At 41.7% G+C, this 22,955-nt stretch overlaps 1 protein-coding gene across 2 annotated transcripts in view; it reads right to left on the minus strand.

The window, feature by feature from the left end:
- The window catches only part of LOC128620620 (ADP-ribosylation factor-like protein 15), a 73,574-nt gene that overhangs the window by 7,484 nt on the left and 43,135 nt on the right, over positions 1-22,955 (minus strand). The window lies entirely within an intron of this gene.

A 22,955-nucleotide genomic window follows, 5' to 3' on the forward strand; every position in this document is an offset into this window, starting at 1 on the left:
AAACAAAAGAATTAGCCCTGCTGCTCAAATACATTCAGACAGTACTGGATGTAAACCTTTCCAGTTCCAAACAAGTCAAACTCGACGCCAAAGACGTGGATGAGGAGGACGTCTCCACCACCGAGTCTAGTCTTTCATCGTACTAATTTGTACGCTAGAGATATTCTTAAAAATACTTCAAACGGGAAGAAAGCCATTGGAAAACAAACTATTTCAGACATCTGACCTTGCTGTGATTTTGACACTGTTTGGATCGACTCCAGGGTCTAATCAGATCATCTGCTGGGTACAGTGATAATTCCGTATAAATACTACAAACGTTCATCCACACGTTCTTGAGATGAGAATCTCAGACAGACCGGCAAAAATCGTAAAAATCGTAAAAATGCCCCCCTACGCCAAAAAAATGGGCCTTTGGTTCCTGAAAATGAACGTGTACGTAACATCTCTGTATGACGAACGCCATTAAAGAAAATGCAAAAGGAGTTCAAATTGTACTGAAGTTTTATTTAACATTCAATGTAAGGAGCCTCCAGTATCAGCGGTCTGCATCAGTCAGAGTTAAAGCTGTATCTCTTCCGACATCTTCAATACAGAGAAGTTTATGCACTGCGATTTCTCTGTAGCAAGACAAGCTGCGTTTGAACGTCTTATTAACGTCAAGAGAGAGAAAAAAAAAACGAGAAGCTGGTGAGTTGCTATGGAAACTTGTTTATGGACTTTCCACAGCGTTAAATGCAACTATAAATGGATACAAAGTACGACTTGTCATTATGTAAGAAATTTTAAGTGGTTGAGTGGTTAGCACGTTTGCCTCGCACCTCCAGGGTTGGGGATTTGAACCTCACCTCCAGCCTGTGTTTCGTGGAGTTTACATGTTCTACGCGTGCTTCGAGGGATTCCTCCAGGTACTCCGGTTTCCTCCCCAGTCAAAAGACATGCGCTGAAGGCTGATCGGCATTTCCGAATTGTCCGTATGTGGGAATGGGTGTGTGCGATTGGGCCCTGCGATGGGTTGGCACCCCGTAAAGGGTGTCCCCCGGCTTGCGCCCCGAGTTCCCTGGGATAGGCTCCAGGCTCCTGTGTAAGATAAGCGGTATGGAAAATGGAAGGATGTTCTTCAGAACGTGTTGTTATAGGAACTTTATGGTAGTAACCGTAACGCCGCTTCACCACTCCAAGTATTTTGTTTCGTAAGAGCTAAACTGCAAACGTTAAAAAAAAAAAAAAAAAAGATTTCTAGGATTTGGATTGCGCAATCTGAAAAAAATTTAGATTTAGACGCCAAACATACTTGCATATAACAGCTTGCGTGTCATTTCAGAAAAACACAGCCATTGTAATAAGTCTGTCTTTAAAACCTGAATCCTACGAAAGTACAAATGTTTCCAGTACAAGGCACTCAGCCATAAAGAGATCACGGTATACCAGCAAAAGTAAGGAGAGCGCCAAACACTCAAAAGCAAGTCCTGGAAACAGCACAAGTCGGTCTACTTAAAAAAACAACAAAAAAAAAAAACTGAAAGAGCTGGAAAGAGAGCATGAGAGAGATCATGAGAGGAGAGACCATGGGAGAAAGTTAATGAGTAGTGATTTGTCGAATCAATTGTCATTAACTGCTTTGGCAATACTGCTCAAAGGCAGTCATAGCACAAAGCCACTAGAGAGGTGATGAAGAAGAAGAAAAAGAATAGGATTGCAGAAACACGGAGCGCTTCGCCAAATTTGAGGTAATACACAGTGGATCTATTAAGGAACCGCAGTATTAAATATTCCCTGGGTTGTAATATTCCGACACGCGAGCTTACGGCTGGTCGAAAGTTGAAGGACAACAAATCCAAAACTTTGCTCCTTCTTCCATGGCTTACTCAAGAATAAAAGCCTTGGCAAATCCAAAAAAATCTCATATTCAACAGCTACCATATGAGTCACTCCCAGCAACAGCAAAACACTGGCAAATATCATTTAGCATAAAGTGTACGGTCTGATTGTTGTCCACTTTCTGAAGTTAACTTTCAAGCTTCATGTTCAAGAATATCACAACGCTGACACCCCAACATTCCAGGATGACACAGAGTGTGCTGTTCGCCAAGTACGATGGAACACTGGGACACTTTGACAGGCCTGCACGATCACCAACACATCGATCCCATAATGAATTGGCGAGATGATCTGCAACAGCAGGTGAACCACCAAAATGAGTTCGTTACAGACTTCTTTGCTTGGTTACACCTTCCATCAACTCCAGAACAGCACCAAATCATTTGAACCTCCTACCCTAAACTGAGATGTGGCGATTTTGCATGTACATTGCTGCTGTTGATGGAAGCAACAATCTGCACACAGTTGTATCGCAGATAGCATTGCTGCCTCAAAGCTCCAGGGTCCTCGATTTGATCCTGAGCTCGGGTCACTGCCTGTGTGGAGTTTTGCATGTTCTTCCTGTGCCTGCATGGGTTTCCTTTGGGTTTTCCATTTTTCTCAAACCTTTTTCAAAACCATGGCAGCCACCCCCGAGTGTGAATGAACATGAATTTGTGCATGCGCATGGTGCACTGCGATGGACGGGCATCACATCCAGGGAGTATTCGCATCTCATTCCCAGCGTTCCCGGAACAGGCAAAAAGGAAACAACAAAACAACATGACTTGCAGATTCCTCATAGAGCCGGAGTGATCAAATCAGACACAACGTCCCAATGACCGCCGATGACGTCACGTCACGCTATTGGACACCATCGCCACGAATGTCGCAACATGACGCCGTAAAGCCACGCAACATGCCTGGCGAAGTGTTGAGCAACCAGGTGGTGATCGTCTGCACAGAATGATCGCACAATCAAAGGGTTTATCGCAACAACCAAGAACAAAAAGACCAAGTTCTGGCCTTTAATACAAAACGTTGCTGTTTTTGCAGAATATCTGCCGAACAGCCAAGTACAAGCAATAATAGGCCTGTCCTGTTTGGAAATCAATTCGCTTAAGCCAAGGCTGCAAAGGCAACAAAAGTTATACTTTGAGAGGATATAAAGACCTCAATTTTATACCAACAACCCTAAGTTTTCTGCTTCCAAATTTACACAATTTTACACTTCCATCCTGTCCTTTGACCTCTCTGACCTCCGGGAACCGTAAATAAACAAGCAAAACAATACAGGTAAACAAGGAAAACTCCTCCCATTGCTTGGAAACGTCTTCTCAGGTTATGGTGTAACCAAGTCGATATTCTGGCTGACTCGGTAATACAATAAACATCTTTCACGCTTTTGCAGGGGGTTTGTATTTATATTGGTGAATTTCTTTCAAAGCTTTTCATCCCACCCATGTTTAAAAAAAAAAACAAAAAAAAAACCCCAGAACAAACTGCATGCCAAGGCACTGGATATAGACAAGGCAGAAACACCAAGCTGATGGAGAAACACACTACTTGCGTGCTTTGGCTGCGATTCTGGAAGTGGGCCTGTCATCTCCTTGCCTGGTTGGTGCAGTTCCAAACCCTCTCCCCCGTGTACAGAGAGGGCCTAGTGAGCATACACTTCCTTACCCCGGCCTCTCATGCCCCCGGCTCCATCAAACTCCCGACACGGTACACAAGCATCACGTCAGTCCTGCATTCTCATAAACACCCCCGTATGTACTGACAGGCAATGGACAAACAACATCCCAAAAGAGAGAGAGACAGAGAGAGAGAGAGAGAGAGAGAGAGCCCCCTTTGGGGGAGGAAAAAAATAATCAAACAAAACATCCTTTGAGGCAAAGTTCCTCTATCATGCCAAGAATGTTGATTAAGATTTCCCTGTGTGAAATTTCATTGCTACAAATGGACACAATCCTGAAAAGACTTGGAAAGGACAGACGTGCTTGTCTATTGTCTGAGCGCAACACATTTAAGTCTTAAAAGCCAAACTGCAACAAGGAACCGAGACGAAAAGGAGGCGATGGGATGTCGGAATGTCGAGCCTGTCCAACGATGAAGCAGTGAAACGTCAGCTTGTCGTCACCTCCTTGATAATAAACCGTCTGGAGACATCCAGAGTAACAGAGGGCACAGAGGCTGGCGACGATTCTCCTCATGTATCTAAAAAAGAACGGCCTAATTTGTGCTGCTTAATGTCTGAGGAATGGACTCAAGGTCTTGCTGAAATGGGCTTTGACGCAAACCGGTGCATGAGCCAAAAATTACACTATGAGTTACATGAGTGTGGATCAAACTGTCAGAGAAATAACAGCTTTAGCGTTAATTCAGGTCAAAGACAATAAGGATTAGGAGAACTAAAAATCAACCAGATTTTATTTTATTATTATTATTTTTTTAATACTTTACAGACAGTGATTCGTACTTAAAGCATGGATTTTCTACTTGTCCAAGAGGAAGGATGTTACAAGTACAAGCCAGCCATTTTGTTTCCAGCAAATTAAATAAGTGAGTCTCTAGCGAGATGTGATGAGGCAGCATTTACTACTTTTGTCCTTCAAGAATGGCATGTAACCAATTGGTATTTCACTCTGCTCAATCCCACAGCGAAACAGTATCAAATTCAGACAACACGGTGGAACTTAAGACAGCCCGGACCCGTCAATACTACTTAGCGAATAATGCTAACCTGGCTAAAAAAAAAACCCACATCTGCAGCAATATTGAAGCAAATTTCATATTGCTGAAATGAACATTTAGAGATTGGAGCAGCTGGATCGCCGAGATACGCTGGAGTGATCACTGATCATCAAACTGATGCTCTGGTGGAAACCCAGAGATGACCGTGGCACAAATCTTTTCAAATGCAGCATTAGTGGGACACCGAGGTGTTTAAAATGTCATGGTGTGTACTCCGTTTTACCAAATCCAAAACCTTACACCTTAACAATGCCACTTTTTTAAAATGCTGTCTTCTTGATCTGTCAAATTACTTATCGGTGTAACGATCACACCATTTTACAGATTACATCTTAAATGAATAGTGAAATGTCCGGCAAGACACTTTTACCCAATTGAGCTGAGCGGCTGAGGTTTAAAGTGGCCAGGAAATGAAAAACTGGTGTTTTAGATGTTTTAACGTAAATATGCCAGTAAAGAAGATTGTTGGGACAAACATTTTTTCCAATTTAAAGCCTAAAGCTGGTCACGTTTTCTACTTCCTGGTCATTAAGGTTCAGAAGCAGAGGGAGCTCAGGCACCTTTAGAAATGTTGCAACTGTACCAATCGTGTGTTCATGCCATGATGAAATTATGGTAATTACAACCTCCACCAAACTTGAAATTTCCACTTGGGAGCTCAAAAATTCTCTGAAAAATTTGACTTCCAAGTGCGTGACCTAATATTAAATAAAAATCAGCAGCTTCCGCTCTAAAAGATATTTAAGAGTCAGGATTTAATGTGTATGAAACCTTCACAATAACTTACTGACTGCATTATAAATAGAGCAGTGTACTTTAACTTTATACCTACGTACAACGGAAAGACATCATGACATCATCATTGTGTGCATTTACACTCTTTTTAGGGTCTAAGGACGGAGTATAACGAGTGTAATTCTGGCATACTGTGTATCAACTGGGAAATCAGACCTACAATGATTGTGCCATCAGCGTACTGGGAAAATCAGATTCATTTCCCACCTGTGGAGATGTGGAGTTCTGTCCTCGCATCACACGTAAAAGATACTATTCGAGTCTTGCTAGCATCTTTCTTTTCTGTTTAATGGTGAGGTGGCGGCAGGAGAGTTATGACAGATTTGGGCTAGAATTTATCGTGTTTGGTTTTGTCAGTGTAATCGAGTATTCCTGATTCCATCACTTGGTTATGTTCATTAATCAGTATAATAAGGCGTGTACTATAGTTACATCACCACAAAGTGCATTAAACATTAGATTTCACATCAAATGAATTCTTTTAATTTCTTACATTTTTTTATAACAGTGTTTTTTCCGTCCTTTTGATGGTTGTTGAACCTACCTTCCTACCCAAGGGGCAACTGTGAATCTGAAATCTAATCGTCCAGGGAGCCCGGGCTAGTGCTTTCCCCTGTCTTCATGATGCAATGTTGAGTCAGGAAACCCGTAGCTAATCTCTGTATATACACAACAATTCCTCTTGTTAACTTGAAGCAAATCAACTGTTATTTCCTTGCCCGATGCTGGTTTCTGTTTCGTGAGCTTGCCCCAGTCTATGTCCCTCAAGTAAAAACTCAGATTTTGGTGGCATTTAATCGTGCGGTCATGTACATTTAGAAGATCCACTCCATCATACTTAAGAACCGCATAACCTACTCCATATGCAAACACACCAAGGCTAAACAAATCAACAAACAGAACCACAACGTGTCCCCGAGTGATGACAGGTGACCCGCTGGCAAGCTCACGTGTAGACGTAATGCTCTCTATCCGATCAAAACATTCATCTGAAATCCACCAGGACTTCAGACCGTAGCGAACACAGACAGCCCACCCACGCGCTGAGTATTCTTCTTTTTATATTCCTGTAAGATGTAATGAAATTATAGCTCATGACTGATTTGGCTCGTTACCTCACAGCGCACACACGGAGCAACAGCAGAAACATTCAACTTCCCAATTTTTCCAAGCCGTGTGTACCATGTATTCCTGCTGCTTCTTTTTTTTTTTTTTTTAAAGGATAATTAATGTCAGGAACTCCAGCTTGGACAGCCTTGACATTCCAGTGAATTACCTTACACTAGACTGATGGTTGCCTCAGCAGAAACACCCAAAGGACTTCTACATTTTTGTGTCATTATGTTTTTGCTCTCAACACCTAAATCAGGTAATTAAGTGCTGAATATCTGGCACAGTTGATTTGGGATCTGGATTGGAAGAAACATTTGGACTGGCTGAAGAGCCCTGAGGACTGAGCTGGGAATCGCTCAGCTAGATCAGTTCATCAGCTAATCATGAGCTAATTATCATCAAGTCCTCCATGAGTTGGATCAGTGGCATGAGAGCAGGAAGCTCTGCTCTACATGACTGGTATTGTTCTGTTCAGAACCACTACCAAGCTGTAGAACCGCAAGAACGATTTCCTTACACAGTCATTCTCGTGGCTGAACAAGTCTAGGGATGCATCCGTACCGACGCTGGATTATCTACGTGTTTATTTACTTTCACTCGATATTTAATTGCATTCGATACCGGGTAATACTATATGATGTGTACACTATCACGCTAAGGAACAGGAAATGACCACGATCTGGATGCATTTCATGATTAAGGATGGAAATCAAAGAACAGCAGACTGCAAACTCTCAACCAGAGGAGTCAACAGGAAGAACTACCACATTTTCCTACAAAGCAAGTAACCTGATAAAAATATCATCAACATAAAACTCGGAATTCTTCGCTAGCAGCAATAAACGACGCAGGACACATCGTCTAAGGGATTCCGACGCAATGAAAACAAAAACGTACTTTACTTACTGCTGTACAGAACTGAAAAACAACCCGGTCTTCTCCACGGCAATTCTATTTGCTCCACGCTAACTTGTGTAGCTAGCTAGCGCGCTCTATGGAGCACGTGTGTGATTTTCATGGCCACTTATAAACCGGCGAAACAAAACGAGATCAATAAAATGTTCATCAATGTGACATCACTGATTGATTAACACCAAGAAGGTACTGACGAATACAAAAAAATAAATAAATAAATAAACAAACTGCACTCAAACGTATTAGGTCCAGAAGATAAATGGTATTAAGGCATCCCTAAATAAAACCACTAGGCTGGCAGTCAAGAGATCCTACGTAGCTTCAATTCAATTCAATTTTATTTGTATAGCGCTGTTTACAGCAGACATTGTCTCAAAGCAGCTTTACAGAAATATCAACACGGTATACAGATATTAAAAGGTGCGAATTTATCCCAACTGAGCAAGCCACTGAGTGGCGACGGTGGCGAGGAAAAACTCCCTAAAATGTTTAAAAAGGAAGAAACCTTGAGAGGAACCCGACTCAGAAAGGAACCCATCCTCATCTGGGTAACAACAGATAATGTGAAAAAGTTCATTATTGACTTATATGAAGTCTGTTTGGCCTTAGGAGCAGCCGTAGTCCCAGCAGTCTGGAATTGGAGAAGATTTGAGCTCCATCCAGAGGCAGAAAGGATCTGGATCTCTAGTATCTCCATAAAATCGTGTGTGGCTCGCCAGAAGGAGAGAGGGAGAGAAAAGATTATTAGGACTGGGAATTAGTATAATAGAAAGTCTATTCATGGTAGGCTTGAGTAAACAAATACGTTTTAAGCCTAGACTTAAACACTGAGACTGTGTCTGAGTCCCGAACACTAACTGGAAGACTGTTCCATAACAGTGGGGCTCTATAAGAGAAAGCTCTTCCCCCTGCTGTAGCCTTCACTATTCGAGGTACCGTCAAACAGCCTGCATCTTTTGATCTAAGTAGGCGTGGCGGATCATAGAAAACCAAAAGGTCGCTTAGATATTGTGGCGCGAGACCGTTTAGTGCTTTACAGGCTAATAAAAGTATTTTATAGTTAATGCGGGATTCCACTGGGAGCCAATGCAGTATTGATAATATTGGTGTGATGTGGTCGTATCTTCTAGTTCTAGTTAGGACTCTAGCAGCTGCATTCTGGACTAACTGGAGTTTGTTTATGCTCCTACTGGAACATCCAGACAGTAAGGCATTACAGTAATCTAATCTAGTGGTGACGAATGCATGAACTAGTATTTCCGCATCATGTAGTGACAATATATTTCTTCTCTTAGAAATATTTCTGAGATGAAAGAAGGCTATCCTAGTAATATTATCTACATGAGCATCAAATGATAGGCTGGAGTCAATAATCACTCCAAGGTCTTTAACTGCTGCACATGATGAAACAGAAAGTCCATCCAGAGTAACCATGTGATCAGAAAGATTACTTCTAGCTACACGTGATCCTAATAATAGTATTTCTGTTTTATCCGAATTAAGTAAGAGGAAGTTAATAAGCATCCAACGTCTAATGTCCTTTACACAATCCTCAACCTTACTAAGCTTCTGTCTGTCCTCTGGCTTCGCTGAAACATACAACTGTGTATCATCAGCATAACAGTGGAAGCTAATTCCACGCTTACGAATAATTTGTCCTAGGGGTAGTATATATAATGTAAAAAGCAGTGGGCCTAAAACAGAACCCTGTGGAACTCCAAAGGTAACCTCAGTATGCGTGGAGAAGTCTTCATTTACATCTACGAACTGATAACGATCGGTCAGATAAGACCTGAGCCAGGAGAGGACTGTTCCCTTAATGCCAACAACATTTTCTAATCTCTCAAGGAGAATAGTAGGATCTATAGTATCAAAAGCTGCACTAAGGTCGAGTAACACAAGCAGCGAGACACAACCCTGATCAGAGGCCAGTAGTAGGTCATTTACTACTTTAACTAACGCCGTCCCTGTGCTATGATGAGGTCTAAATCCTGAATCTTGTGGTATGGCTAGCTGTATTCCTGCGGCTCGAGTACGTGTTAAGATTCGTTTCAAGGCAAACCACAGAGCTGTCCACGACTGCTCAAATCCTGGATTTCTTCATTTACGTACACGGAACAATATTTTATGGAGGAGCTGCAGAAAGGTCCGTTGATGGGGAATTCTCGGAGGAGCAACATTCCTGATGAAGTAACTCATGAGTTGGAGCTTTGGCCAAAATCCTCTTCATGTTTCAAAACAAAAATGTGCTAGCCAAGCAGAGTGACTATATGTTTTCTCGTACGTGTCCCGTCCATGGAGCTATTGCTTAACCACTGGCATAGGAGCATCTCGATCTGCATTGGGATATTTAGGACAATAATCTAAGACTGCCGAGAAGTCCGAGAACTTGCGCTCTATATTTTATAAGATCCCCGCAGGACATAACAGTTGGAAGTCTAGTTCTAAGGCATCTACGTTAAAAAGTCTTCTTTTTTTTTTCTTTTAAAGACAATAGCTCCTGCAGCCAAACCCATTTAGAAGACAACCACATGGAAACCATGGAGAAATGCATATTCGATCAAGACCCCTATGGTGCGAATGTAAAATAAGGTATCAGCGCTAAACATCCCTGCCAATTCCTTCGCTGCAGGCGATGATCTGGCGCAAATGAAAGAGTGGTGCAAATGAAAAAAGGGGCCAAGTTTATAATCAATGCAATATCAATAGGCATGTGGTTAGCCACGTATTATCGTCTAATGTCTTAAACCTTGCTAGCTAAATGTGATTTCCTCACAGCAGATTCCAAGTGTAATGCTCTGCACATGTCACCAGTGTCAGTACTTCAATTCAGTCTTCATTTCAGGCCATGAAAGCTGTATGAGTAAGGGATAATACACTCGGGGGTGTGCTGTTATAGGAAAATAATCCAAGCATATGAAGCATAGTTACTGTTAAAATAACCTCACAAGGGATCAATTTTCTTTTCCTGAAGTGTTTTATTCCTCTTGTACCACAGCAACTCGTCAGCTTCCATGAAGGGCATCATACGTCTTATACAGTAGTTACGTTTAGTGTCGTGGAAATTCCATGAAACAAGTTAGTTCCTGTCATCACTTATCTTATAGCAGCTATAAACAGTCATTACCCGACCAACGTTTTATTTTCCTCTCTATGAAAAGAGAAACTGCAGCTCGACACGCAACCGGGAACACGCAAAGCGTAAACTAACTAAAAACGTCCCCGTATCAACTAGTACAGGTTTTTAGTTGTTAAACAACACATCTTCCAATCAATTTGTGGACTAAAATTCCCCGTGAATGAGCTGTTACTATAGAAACCATAACGAGCATATTAATATAAACCTGGCCGAATTCAAAAACCAGAATTGAACATTTCTGCGGTATAAACCGGTTTAAAAGCGTCTTTCCAGTTGAACATCAAGATCTTGATTTATTTATTTTTTTAATGATTATTATTATTTTATTTTATTTATTTATTTAAAGAGTTTTAGTGATTTTTTTCCCCTTGTATACACGATGGATTTCTCAACAACAGGTATACATGTATACATGAACTAACAAGTGCAGAATGTTGAAATACAAGGCTCTGGGTTATACATCACATTATATTCTATGAAAACGAACAGCATCATCAAGCCTTTTAAAGCTTAAACATCCTTTACAACTTACCATCGTAGTCAAGAAGGGAAAAAAAAAAAAAAATAAGCGTCAGTACGATTTTTCATAGTCGAGAAATCGCTAACAGTTTTGAAGAACATAGTTAAGATAGAATGCAGGCGAACGAAAGGTCAGAGATAACGAAAACCAGATCCAGAGAGAGTTTTATTCGAGTCAGCTTGATTTCCTGCTTTCAGCGCAATATAGTTTGGCTCGTTCACCAAACGGAGTATCAGATTTACATGTGGACTGGTTTTCAATTAATAAAAATGAGTCACGTTGCGAAGCAACACGGAGACGTTTTCCTGTTGTGTGTTCTGTAAATGAAAACGACGTTTGCCGTAGGTAATGGTTATGACCATGTGGAAGGAGGTATCCAGTTATAAATATGAAATACATACATACATAAACACAGGAAAGCACTAAACGTCTTCAGGATGATCAAGCTTATTAATCAGGCGCATCAATGGTCAACGTCAAGATTACCTGGAACTTTCTTTCTCTTTGATGAATGAGAACAAAAAAAAAACCAAAACAAAACAAAACAAAAAAAAAACCATCCACAAAGCAGTGATAAGTAATACCAGCATGATGCACGATAGTGTGCTGTTACATAACTAAGCGTTTGAGTTACAGTGATGTCTGGAGAGTTCATAACTCATTCAGACAGTTATTCAAGGCCGTCGTCCCAGAACATTAAAAACACATTATCGGGAAAGTCGGCTGGATTTTCAAATACCTTTTCCTACACTTAACAGGACCTGGAGCCACATGCTTCATATAATACTACTGCGAACTACCTCCATGTGGTTAAAAGGTTTCTGTGCACTTCACAGGTATCGTTGAAATTGTTAAAATGTCGACATACATGAACGGGAGCTGGTGGCACTTGTTAGTGTAATCCGATTTTCAGGACTTTTTTTGTTGCAACGCTGGCATTTCTGGGAAAGAATTCCTTACACGCTGACCCAGTTTCTCTCGCGCGGAGATATAACCCTGACGTGTTTTCTGACATGTAGACAGATGCATCCAAAGTGCTGCTGTTTAGACACGCTCCCAAGACAAGTAAATTAAATTAGTTTAAATACATCTCATTGAACAGAGTAATAGTTGCCAAAAGAGCAGTGATGTGTTTAAAGACGCTGGGACATTGGGCATGCAGTCCAGTTGTTTCTGGAGGAAACAGTTGCTGTCATTCACCTGACTTGAAGACGTTAATGAAACCGACGGGTAACAGTGTGGAATTCTTCATCCAAACCTGGGTTCCAACTTCTTCCTGAAGGATACGGAGCTGCCTATGGTCTGAAAAGTGACCAAGAACACCATAGAGCGCAAACCAATGCCTGCCAATTGGCTCTAAACAAGCTCTCTCGAAAGTTTGTGGACACCTGATCATCAAACTCATGTGTGCTTGTTGAACACTGCATTCCAGATTTAGTCCTCCTTTGCGGTTACAATACGCTCCACTCTTCTGACAAGGCTTTGAACTAGATTTTGGGGCGTGGCTGTGTTTTCACTCATCTACAAGAGCGTTAGTGATGTTGAGGTCTGACACTGATGTTGATGTGAGGAGACTCCAGTTCCAGTTCATCCCAAAAAGGTGTTCAGTGGGGTTGAGGTCAGGGCTCTGTGCGGGACATTCGAGTTCTTCTACCTTCTTCCAAACTTCACACACCACGTCTTCATGGAGCTGGCTTTGTGCACAGGACATCGTCATGCTGGAACAGGTCTGGGCTTCTTAGTTCCAGTGAAGGGAAATTGTAATGCTAAGCACACAGAGACGTTCTATACAACTGTGTGCTTCCTTCTTTGTGGCAACAGTTTGGAGAAGAACCGCATATGGGTGTGATGGTCAGGTGTCCACATTCTGGTCATATAGTGCATGTTATTTAACGTGAAGAATAACACTACGACTTCATTGTTTAAAAAAAAAAAAAAAAAAAAAAAAAAAAAAAAAAAATGTACAAGAAGAGCAGGACGAGTCTTGAAAGCCCTCGAAAGTATGTAAGACGGGGAAAAGTTCAAAACATACACGCCACATACGATCACACCCAGGGGCAATTTAACATAGCTAAATCAACCTACAGGAATGCTTTTGGAAGGTGAACGTGGGAGGAAAAACTCGTAGGAAACCCACATGAACATGGTGAGAACACGCACAGAAACTCAGAGTAACCAGAGGTCAGGTTTAGACCAGGAAACATGGAGCTGTGAGGAAACCACTGGAGTTGTGCCACCACTTCCAGCTTTTAATAGAAACCCAAAGAATTGTTGTTCAACTTTCAATTCATACTTTCCGGGAAGCTCAGAGTCTCGCGAGTTGTAATTCCGTGGCACCGTTTCAACATGGTGCAAAAAAAAGAAATTTATGTCTCATAAGCACACAAGTTTCTATTTGCGAAGGGTATTTTTCCCAAGACTATTAACACAGAAATACTGCAGCCTCCATTCTACATCCAATATCAAGTCAAATTCTTACATTTTTTAAAAGCTATTTAAGACTGTTTTTACTCACACCAAAGCCAAACAAGCGCTCACATCCTGTGAATGTTCAACAGTTGAGGTTGGCTGAATAACTGAGTTTGGATTCACAGGTTTTTTGTTTTTTTTGGTCTTGGCAACTGATTACAGATCAGTAATAGAAACTTTTTTTAAAAAATTCATTCAAATTTATTGTTTCCTCATGTCTAGCCTTTTCCACATTTATATTATTATTTTAGGCCGCAGGTCCACCTGGTGTCTACGCGGGTGGTTCTGGGCACCGCATCCAAAGCACAGACAGTGCCGATCCACATGGTTCGAGTGGTGACCTCTCTCACTCTACGCAGAATGGCCGAGTCAGGCTGCCCGCCACGGGCGCACAATAGCGTCTGGGTCGGCTCGCTTTCTCTCTGGGCCAGACAGACAGTCCTGTCACAGTTCACCCTCCTTCACAACACAACATGGCCTTTGTCTGCATGTCTCAAACGCAGCTTTCACGACGGGCGAGAGAGAAGAATTCCAACTTCCTGAGAGACATTCTTCAATAGATGGTGCCTGATGGCAATGAGCAGCTTTCCAGGTTTTTCTCAGAATGCTTGGACAATGTGGAGTCCAATGTGGTCAACAAGTTATATAAAGTTATATTAAGCTCGTTACGTGGTTAGCTTTTGTTAAATATATATATATATATATATATATATATATATATATATATATATAAATAAATTAACTTTTAAAAATGAGTTTAAAAGTGATTGCAGTGCATTGTGTGGTGTAATAGGCTTAATTGTCAATTAGAGAGAAAATCCAAAAATTTGGTGCAGCTTCGGACAAGGCCTTTTGGACGAGAGGAGAAGAAATCAGTGCTGCTGTCCATGTGTACTCCATCTTTAAATTTTAGGTAAATACACAGAGGAGGCATCATTACTGATACCGATATCGATCTGACACTTTCACATGTCAAGAGAGAGCACGTCATTTCAGCAAGCATTGAGCACTGATACCATGCATTAAGGGTTTGCTCAGTGATGCTTGGATTTGAACTCACAACCTTATGATCGGTAGCCCAACGTCTCAAAATCATACAGGAGAACCAAAAAAAAAAGATGCAAGACAACAATCCACAGCTTTGATAAAACCAAAATCATGGCAGAGACAAAGAGGAAAACAGGTCAGTCCTGCTCTGCGGCCTCACGAGTAAGTGTTGAGCATCTATCTCCATCACTCATAACTCTATTAGAGCCAGATGTTGCGGGTGCCCTGTCTACTTCCAGAGACGTGGTAATTTTATTATTGCTCTAAATCACAACCCAGCACTATCGGTCACGGGGGAGCAAGGTCACGGGGTTGTGCCTGCATATGTGCGTGTGTGTGTGTGTGTGTGTGTGTGAAGCAAGGATCTGAATCCTTTGAAAAGACATCATGGTGCACACCACCAACACCAACTTCCACAAGGCAAAAAGGGGCAGACGGTGATGGTAAAGTACCCCAGAGACTGAGAGTGTAGAGTTTCAACTGCTGGGTCCTTAGTAACCAAGTCCCCTAAGTTTTCGGCAGACTATACATCAAGGATCTTTCCTTTAGCGTAAGGATGGGTCTTAAATACTGTAAATCCAAACCCAGAAGAGGAATAGGCACAATCTCTGGAGGGGTAAAAACGCAATATATTGTAGATATTGTCCTTTCACAAATCACTTGTCTGGAGAAGAAACCGGAGCATATGTACCTACGGGGGTTTTACGGAAACAACGAGATACTTGGGAGGGCAAAGCGCCTGGTGGTCACCATAAATAGTTAACTGACATTCACTATATACTTGACTAATGTTAGCCAAGTCCAAGATACACTGACGGACGAGGCCTGAAGGGTATCGGTTAATATCAGCGTGTATGCAACACATATGCAACTGTCAATCATTCCAGATACTGATTGACTCATCTGCCATTTTTATTTAGGAAAAAAACTAGACCTTGGCTGTACTGAGTGATAACTCGCAGCAGCGTTGTAAATCCGATGTTAAATCCGATGTGGAGTTCCTACGCAGAACGCGTGAAGGTTAACACAACAGTGTAAATGATATTGCTGGTGTGGCATGCGAACATGTGGTTGAAACGACACAGCAGCTAAGCAGCCTCCACTTTGAAGTTTCCAAATGAAACAAGAAATAACCCAGAGCGGTTATTTTGTACACTTAAAGAAACCTGAGAGAGAGAGCGTGAAAAGAAAAGAGAAGGCATTGATCTTTTTTTTTTCCTCCATAGCAAATGTCATGAGAGATGGAAGAAAGGCTGCCGAGCCAGACAGACACCCAGACAGTGGAGAGTGAATACGTGTGTGTGTGTGTGTGTGTGTGTATCCTGCTGATCAGTCACTGGCCTTGGCACCCAGAGCAGGAAACCATGCCAATGTCGGCTGAGCGGATTCCGAGCCCCCAGGGGAAAAAAACAAACGAGTCTGTTGTTTGGGTCGTCAGAGTGCAGTCTGACCACCAGCGCAGAAGAAGAAGGAGGAGACTCGGACTGAATTCACACGGCAGTTATCAGCATCGCCGTCTGCTCCGTCATACACACAGACACACACACTCTTCAATCACACTCCCATCCGAATAAAGCTTTGTGTGAAAGTCATGCCAGATACGTTTACAAAGCTTTTCATCAATTCAGGATTTGTATGGGTTTATAAAATAAAATTCAAACAGTTTGCAGAACTTATAACTTGGACAGTCAGACTTTTTTGTTTTGTTGTTTTTTTTACAAAAAAATTTATAAATCACAGGCCAAACAAACTTTTTTGTGCTGATAAAAAAAAAACCCCTAAGTGACAGAGTGCACGCTGTAACCATAACACACACATACCAATCCTAGCTACAGTCAGCTAACAAACTAGCCTAGCTTGCGCTATAGATTAGATCTATCCATCCATCCATCCATCAGTCTATCCAATCAATCAATCTATTTATCAATCCAGCCATCTGTCCATCTAACCATTCATCCACATATCCATCCATCTGACCATCTACCTATCTATACGTCCAACCATCTATCTATCCATCCATCTATATATCAATTCATCTATCCAAACCATCCATCTGCCCATCTAACTATCTACCATCTATCTAATCGTCCATCCATCCATCTACCCACCTATCATCTGTCTACCTATCTATCTCTTTATCCATTTATCCAACTATCTATCTGTCTAACAACTGATATATCCATCCATCAATCTGTCCATCCATCTATGTATCCACCCATTCATCAATATACCTCTGTTTATCCATTTATCTATCTGATCTATCCATCCATCCATCTATCTCTGTCCACCCATCAATCATTCCACTCACATATCTATCCAAACAATCCATCCGACCATCTAACGATCTATCCATCCAACCATCTATCTATTCCAACCATCCACTTATCCAATCATCCATCCATCTACCCACCTATCCATCTATCTACCAGTCATTCTGCCTATCTATCTATCTATCTATCTATCTATCTATCCATTCACATATCCATCCATCCACCTATCCAATCATCCACCCATCTGTCTACCTATCTATCAGTTTATCCATTTATCCATCTATCTATTTATCAAACCTTCAATATATCCATCCATCAACTGGTCCATCCCCGATTCAGCGAGGCATTTCTTTCTTTAATTGGAAGCCTGCATGTGGACAGTAATTCTCTTCAATGTTGCAAAGCTACAAAAACACATTTGCAGCTCCATCATGAATATTAATAGACTAACCACAACTCTCAGCGGGCCTTTTGGAAATTAAAGCCGTCCCTTGGAGCACACTCGAGCTGGGCTGTGGGTGATCTTTTCTCAGAGAGAAGCCATTAGAAGTTATTATTCATGTGGTTGCTGAGGCCCAGAATGCGTTGGTTTATTCACTTTTAATGCAAACGTTCCCTGGTGAGGCATTCCTAATATCCCACATTGTTCACACATGCTCACATCTTCACACCTGCTCTAAAGAGAGTGACCAGCAGTGAGGGAGAGGAAGTACTGCCGAAATGCTTTCACAAAGAACCTTATGAGTGATCTCAAAATCACTGCACTGAGCAAACACAAACTAGCCGTTCTAAATTGAATGTCTTACTCGGACCAAAACAGTACCAATGAATATATTTACAGTAAAGAGCCTCTGCATCTCTAATAAAGAAAGAAAAGCCTCGCTATATCAGGGATGGACAGATAGACGGATGGATAGGTCGATGGTTAGACAGACAGACAGATAGATAAATAGACAGATGAATAGATGGGTAGGTGGATGGATGGATAGGTGGGTAGATGGCTGGATGATTAGACAGATGGATGGATAAATGGATAGCGTGATTGATGAATAGATAGATGGTTGGATGGATAGATGGGTACACACATTATATATATGTATACACACACACACACACACACACACGCATTTTATATATAAGTAATAAAACACTCTGTGCAGTGCAATTTTACTCCTTTTACACCACAGCAATTTGTCAACGATTATAATTTTCATTACTAAAGTAATGATACATGGTACTAATAAAATGCGTTAAATCTTTTGTACTTCTTTATCTATGACCCTGGAGACTCGATCCTTAAATGTTAATTAAATAAACATCTCTTAAAGAAAACTTAACCGTATCAACGATTACAAATGTTTATGCGGCGAGTCCGCTGTCCGAGTCCCTGCAAATAAGCTGTTACTATAGAAACAATAACATTAGAAAGAGTGCATTAATATAAACCTGCGCTATTGTCCGAGCTGCTGTTAGAGAAAATTAACCAACACCTTCTGAGCAATCAGAATCCAACAGTGCTGTGGTATAAATATACATATATATAAATCACTATAATCTGAATATTTTGGTGTATGTGAGTACAGAGAGATTAATCAGACGCAACAGTTCATCATACAGTTAAAAAAACCAAACAAAAATAAAAAACGCTGCAGTAATTAATATTTTCCAGCAAACTCCAAAACTACACGTCTACAACCTTCCATGATCAACAAACAGGAGACATTTTGTGTTCTGCTCAGCTATCTGTGGCATTTAATCAGAGTCAAAATCATCTGCGAGACTGCACGTTACAGCACGCAGAAGATGATGGTGTTACTGAAGCTCTGCTTCAAAACTTTCTGTCCTGCCAAAGTTCTAGCGTTATATCATTCTTCTCGTAAAACACCGTGGCTATTCGGCTGAGCGCGATAGCAGACGGCAAAAGCAGAGAAGAGATCCAGTTCTACTAGATCACTCCTGCTTTTGATAAGCCACGCTTCGGGGGGATGAAAAGCTGTCATATTTCAACAGTACAGCCTCTTCAGCTTCAAGATAAGATAAGGTCTTCCCTGTGTGCAGAAGGTTCATCTCTTCCAACTGGAAAATTAAACAATGCTCTTATTTAAATCGTTTACAAGATAAACGTAAGGAATATAAAACTCCGTGTCGCGCTGTTAGACGAAAATATCCAGCGACAACGCTGTGTGACGAAGCGGAGCGTTTGAATGAAGTTCGCTCCTGTTTTCACTTACGTTACAGCAGCTACAAACAGTCATTCCTTCATCAGTCTCTCTTTTCTTTTTTTCTTTTTTCTGATCAAGGTTTCTTTATTAGCATTTTTCAAATTAAACATACAACACCAACCAAACAAATAGAACAAACCCCCCACCCAGTGCCAGACATAGAACATACATATTACATATTATAAAGCCAAACCACCAGAGAAAAGAAGACAGCAAAAGAAATAAAATTATAGATAATGATCACAAAACAATACTGTCAGCATCCATGTCTCTGACAAAGAACAGAAAAGGTTGCCAGATTCTGTAAAATTTCCCAGTCGCTCCCCTAACAGTGTACCTAATCTTTTCCAACTTAAGATGACACATGACTTCCCTGACCCAATGACTATACACCGGTGGAGCAAGATCCTTCCATCTAAACAATATTAATCTCCGGGTCAGGAGAGTGCAGGAGGACATCATGCTGATCTCACACCATCTAAAAGGAGTATTCTCTGGGCTCACCCCAAACATCGCAATAAGCGGGGATGACTGTACTACTCTTCCCAAAATCTCAGTGAAAGTCTCAAATACAGATTGCCAGAATGTGTACAGCTTTGGACATGTCCAGAACATTAATTAATTAATTAATTAATCTTCGAGAGTCTCTTCTCTCGAAGAATTAACCTTCGAGAGTCTAGCTTTGGACCAATGCAGACGGTGAACAATTTTAAATTGGACAACTGCATGTCTGAGACATATGGAGGAGGAGAAAATCCCCTGGATTACTTTGCGCCAATCATGATCAGAAATTGATTCGCCCGTCTGTCTCCCATTTATTCTTAAGGAGATCTAGGGGCGACAAATCATGCATGCCGAGTAGGTCATAGACAACCCTTATTGTCTGCTTCCTGGCCAGTTTACATTTAAAAACTGCATCCAACAGCGAATTGGAAGGGCACAATGGGAAGGTGTCTGAATTTAAGGCCACAAAGCTTCTAAGCTGCAAATATTTATAAACATGCAATCTGGGAATGTCAGATTTTTGCATTAGCTGCTCGAATGAGACAAAAACACCATCAACATAGAGATCAGACAGTAAGACAGCCCCCTTTCTAGACCAAGTAACGAAAGTCTTATCCAACAAAGATGGGATAAACAGATGATTATTTGCAATTGGCCCTGTGAGTGACAAGTCCCCAAGAGAGAAAGATCTTCTAAACTGATTCCAAATTTTGATTGAGTATACAACAACTGGATTAGAGGTAAAGCTAGACAGAGGTTGTGCGAATGGTAATTTAACACACAGTAGGGCCACCAGGGAAGTGGACGCAATGGACGCCCCTTCCATAATTGTCCACCCAGGGGCTGCCGCACTCTCCCTCATCCAGTACAACAGCGATCTTATATGAGCTGCCTTGTAGTAGTACATGAAGTTTGGGAGTGCCATCCCTCCCTTCGCTCGAAGTCTCTGCAATATATGCCTTTTGATCCGTGGTGGCTTTTTTTCCAGATAAAGGCTGATATCTGATTGTTCAGTTTTGAAAAGAAGGATTTTGTAAGAAACACTGGGAAACACTGGAAAACATAAAAATTTAGGCAGCACATTCATCTTTATAGTATTGACTCTGGCCCCCAGGGAGAGAGGCAGGGGATCCCACCGCTCAATATCTTGCTTCAGATTAGATAACAGGGGCTGATAATTAGCTAGGTATAGATCTTTATAACTATGTGTAACCCACACCCTGAGATACTTGAATTTCTTTAGACTAATTTTGAAAGGGAATGAGTCTAGGGGTACCGGTTCTGCCCCCTCACCAACAAGTATCAGTTCACTTTTTTGAATATTGACCTCATAGCCTGATATTCTACCAAAAGCCTCGAGCAGGACCATTAGTTCAGGGAGACTCTCAAGGGGCTGTGAAATGAACAATAGCATGTCGTCCGCGTACAAAGAAACTTTATGCTCTATCCCGCACGCCAGATCCCCCTAATGTCAGTATTCTGTCTTAGCGCCACAGCAAGTGACTCCATTACAATGGCAAATAGCAGTGGCGACAGAGGACATCCCGGTGTTGTACCCCGCTGGAGCTCGAAGTAGGTGGACAAATTATTATTAGTACGAACAGCAATCCTCGGAGACGTATATAGAAGTTTGACCCATGATATGATTCTGGGACCAAATCCAAACCTCTCCAGCGCGCTGAAAAGATAGCCCCGCTCCACCCGGTCAAACGCCTTTTCAGCGTCAAGTGAAAGCACTACTTCTGGGGTACCAGGTGGAGAGGGGCTATAGAGGATATTGAAAAGGCGTCTGATGTTGAAAAAAGAGTAACGATTCCTAATAAAACCTGTTTTGTCCGGCGATATAATGGATGGAAGAACCCCCTCCAAGCGACGTGCCAAAGTTTTAGCAAGGATTTTAACATCGGTATTTAGTGAAGAAATCGGATGGTAAGAGCTGCGCTCGAGAGGGCTCTTGTCTTTCTTAAGGAGTAAGGAGATAACTGCTTCATGCATAGTAGATTGCAGGGCTCTCAAGGAGAATGACTCCTTGAAAACCGACAATAACAAAGGGGAGAGTTGCCTTGAAAACTTTTTATAGAAATCGGTTGGATAACCATCTGGTCCTGGGGACTTGCCGCTTTGCATAGAGCCAATCGCTGATGCTATCTCCCCGACCGAAAGTTCCTCCTCCAACCCTGCGGCCTCCCCTGGATCTAAGGACGGAACGTGCAGGGTCTTAAAAAAGTCTTCCAATACAGAAGGGTCTACAGATGGGCCGGAGCTATACAGTGTCATATAAAAAGCTTGAAAACTGGAGTTAATTTTATGACTATCTGTACATTTTGAGCCCTGCTCGTCATATATTTCAGAGATTATGTCAGATTAGCTGTTTTCCGTCTTAGCTGGTGAGTGAGAATCCGTCCAGCCTTTTCCCCGTGCTCATAAAACCCGTATCGTGATTTGGAGAGAACATACTCAGCCTGTTTCGTCAATAAAAGGTCAAACCCTGTCTGCAGTGACAAACGCCTCTTCCTAGAATCTGCAGACGGTAGTTGGCTATGTGCCCTATCCAGCTCAAGAATCTCTTCCGCCAGTTCTTTAAGTCGAGCAGTGCTCACTCTCCTCTGGTTAGCACAGTATGAGATGACCTGACCTCGTAAATACGCCTTCAGCGACTCCCAAATCGTCAAGGAGGACATTCCAGGTGTTTGATTAATATCCAAAAAAAACAAAATCTCAGATGCAATAAAACTAGTAAAAACATCATCCGACAAAAGCAGAGGATTGAGTCTCCAAGGGCGGTAATTGGATTGTGTATCCGGGATGCGCGTTCTCATAGTTAAGGGGCAGTGAACTGAAATAACAATGGGTCCATAATCACATCTGGTTATGAGGGGAAGCATTCTTTAGTCCAAAAAGAAGCAGTCTATACGGGAGTGTGTATTATGAACTGAGGAGAAAAAGGAGTAACTCCTGGAAGCAGGGATGCGAAAACGCCACACGTCCACCAATCCGTACGACTCGAGGAAGAGCTGGATAGAACGAGCCGCCCCAGACAGGGACAAGAATCTGGGTGAGCTACGATCCAACACAAGGGAAAGCGGCATGTCACCGGCAGTTCATGTCATCGCCAAAGATAAGGTAATGCGATGCCATATTCGGTAGGTGGGAAAAAAAATTGTGAAGAACATTGAATCATCCCAGTTTGGTGCATAAACATTGGCCAAAATGACCGGAAAAGTATAAATTTGCCCTACGACAATAACATAGCGCCCAGCGGGGTCAGCTTCTACACTTGTCATCGTAAATGGTGTATTTCTATCAATTAATATAGCTGCACCCCTAGCCTTTGAATGGAAATTTGA

Source organism: Ictalurus furcatus, chromosome 16, assembly GCF_023375685.1.
Source record: "Ictalurus furcatus strain D&B chromosome 16, Billie_1.0, whole genome shotgun sequence".
Taxonomy (NCBI): domain Eukaryota; kingdom Metazoa; phylum Chordata; class Actinopteri; order Siluriformes; family Ictaluridae; genus Ictalurus; species Ictalurus furcatus.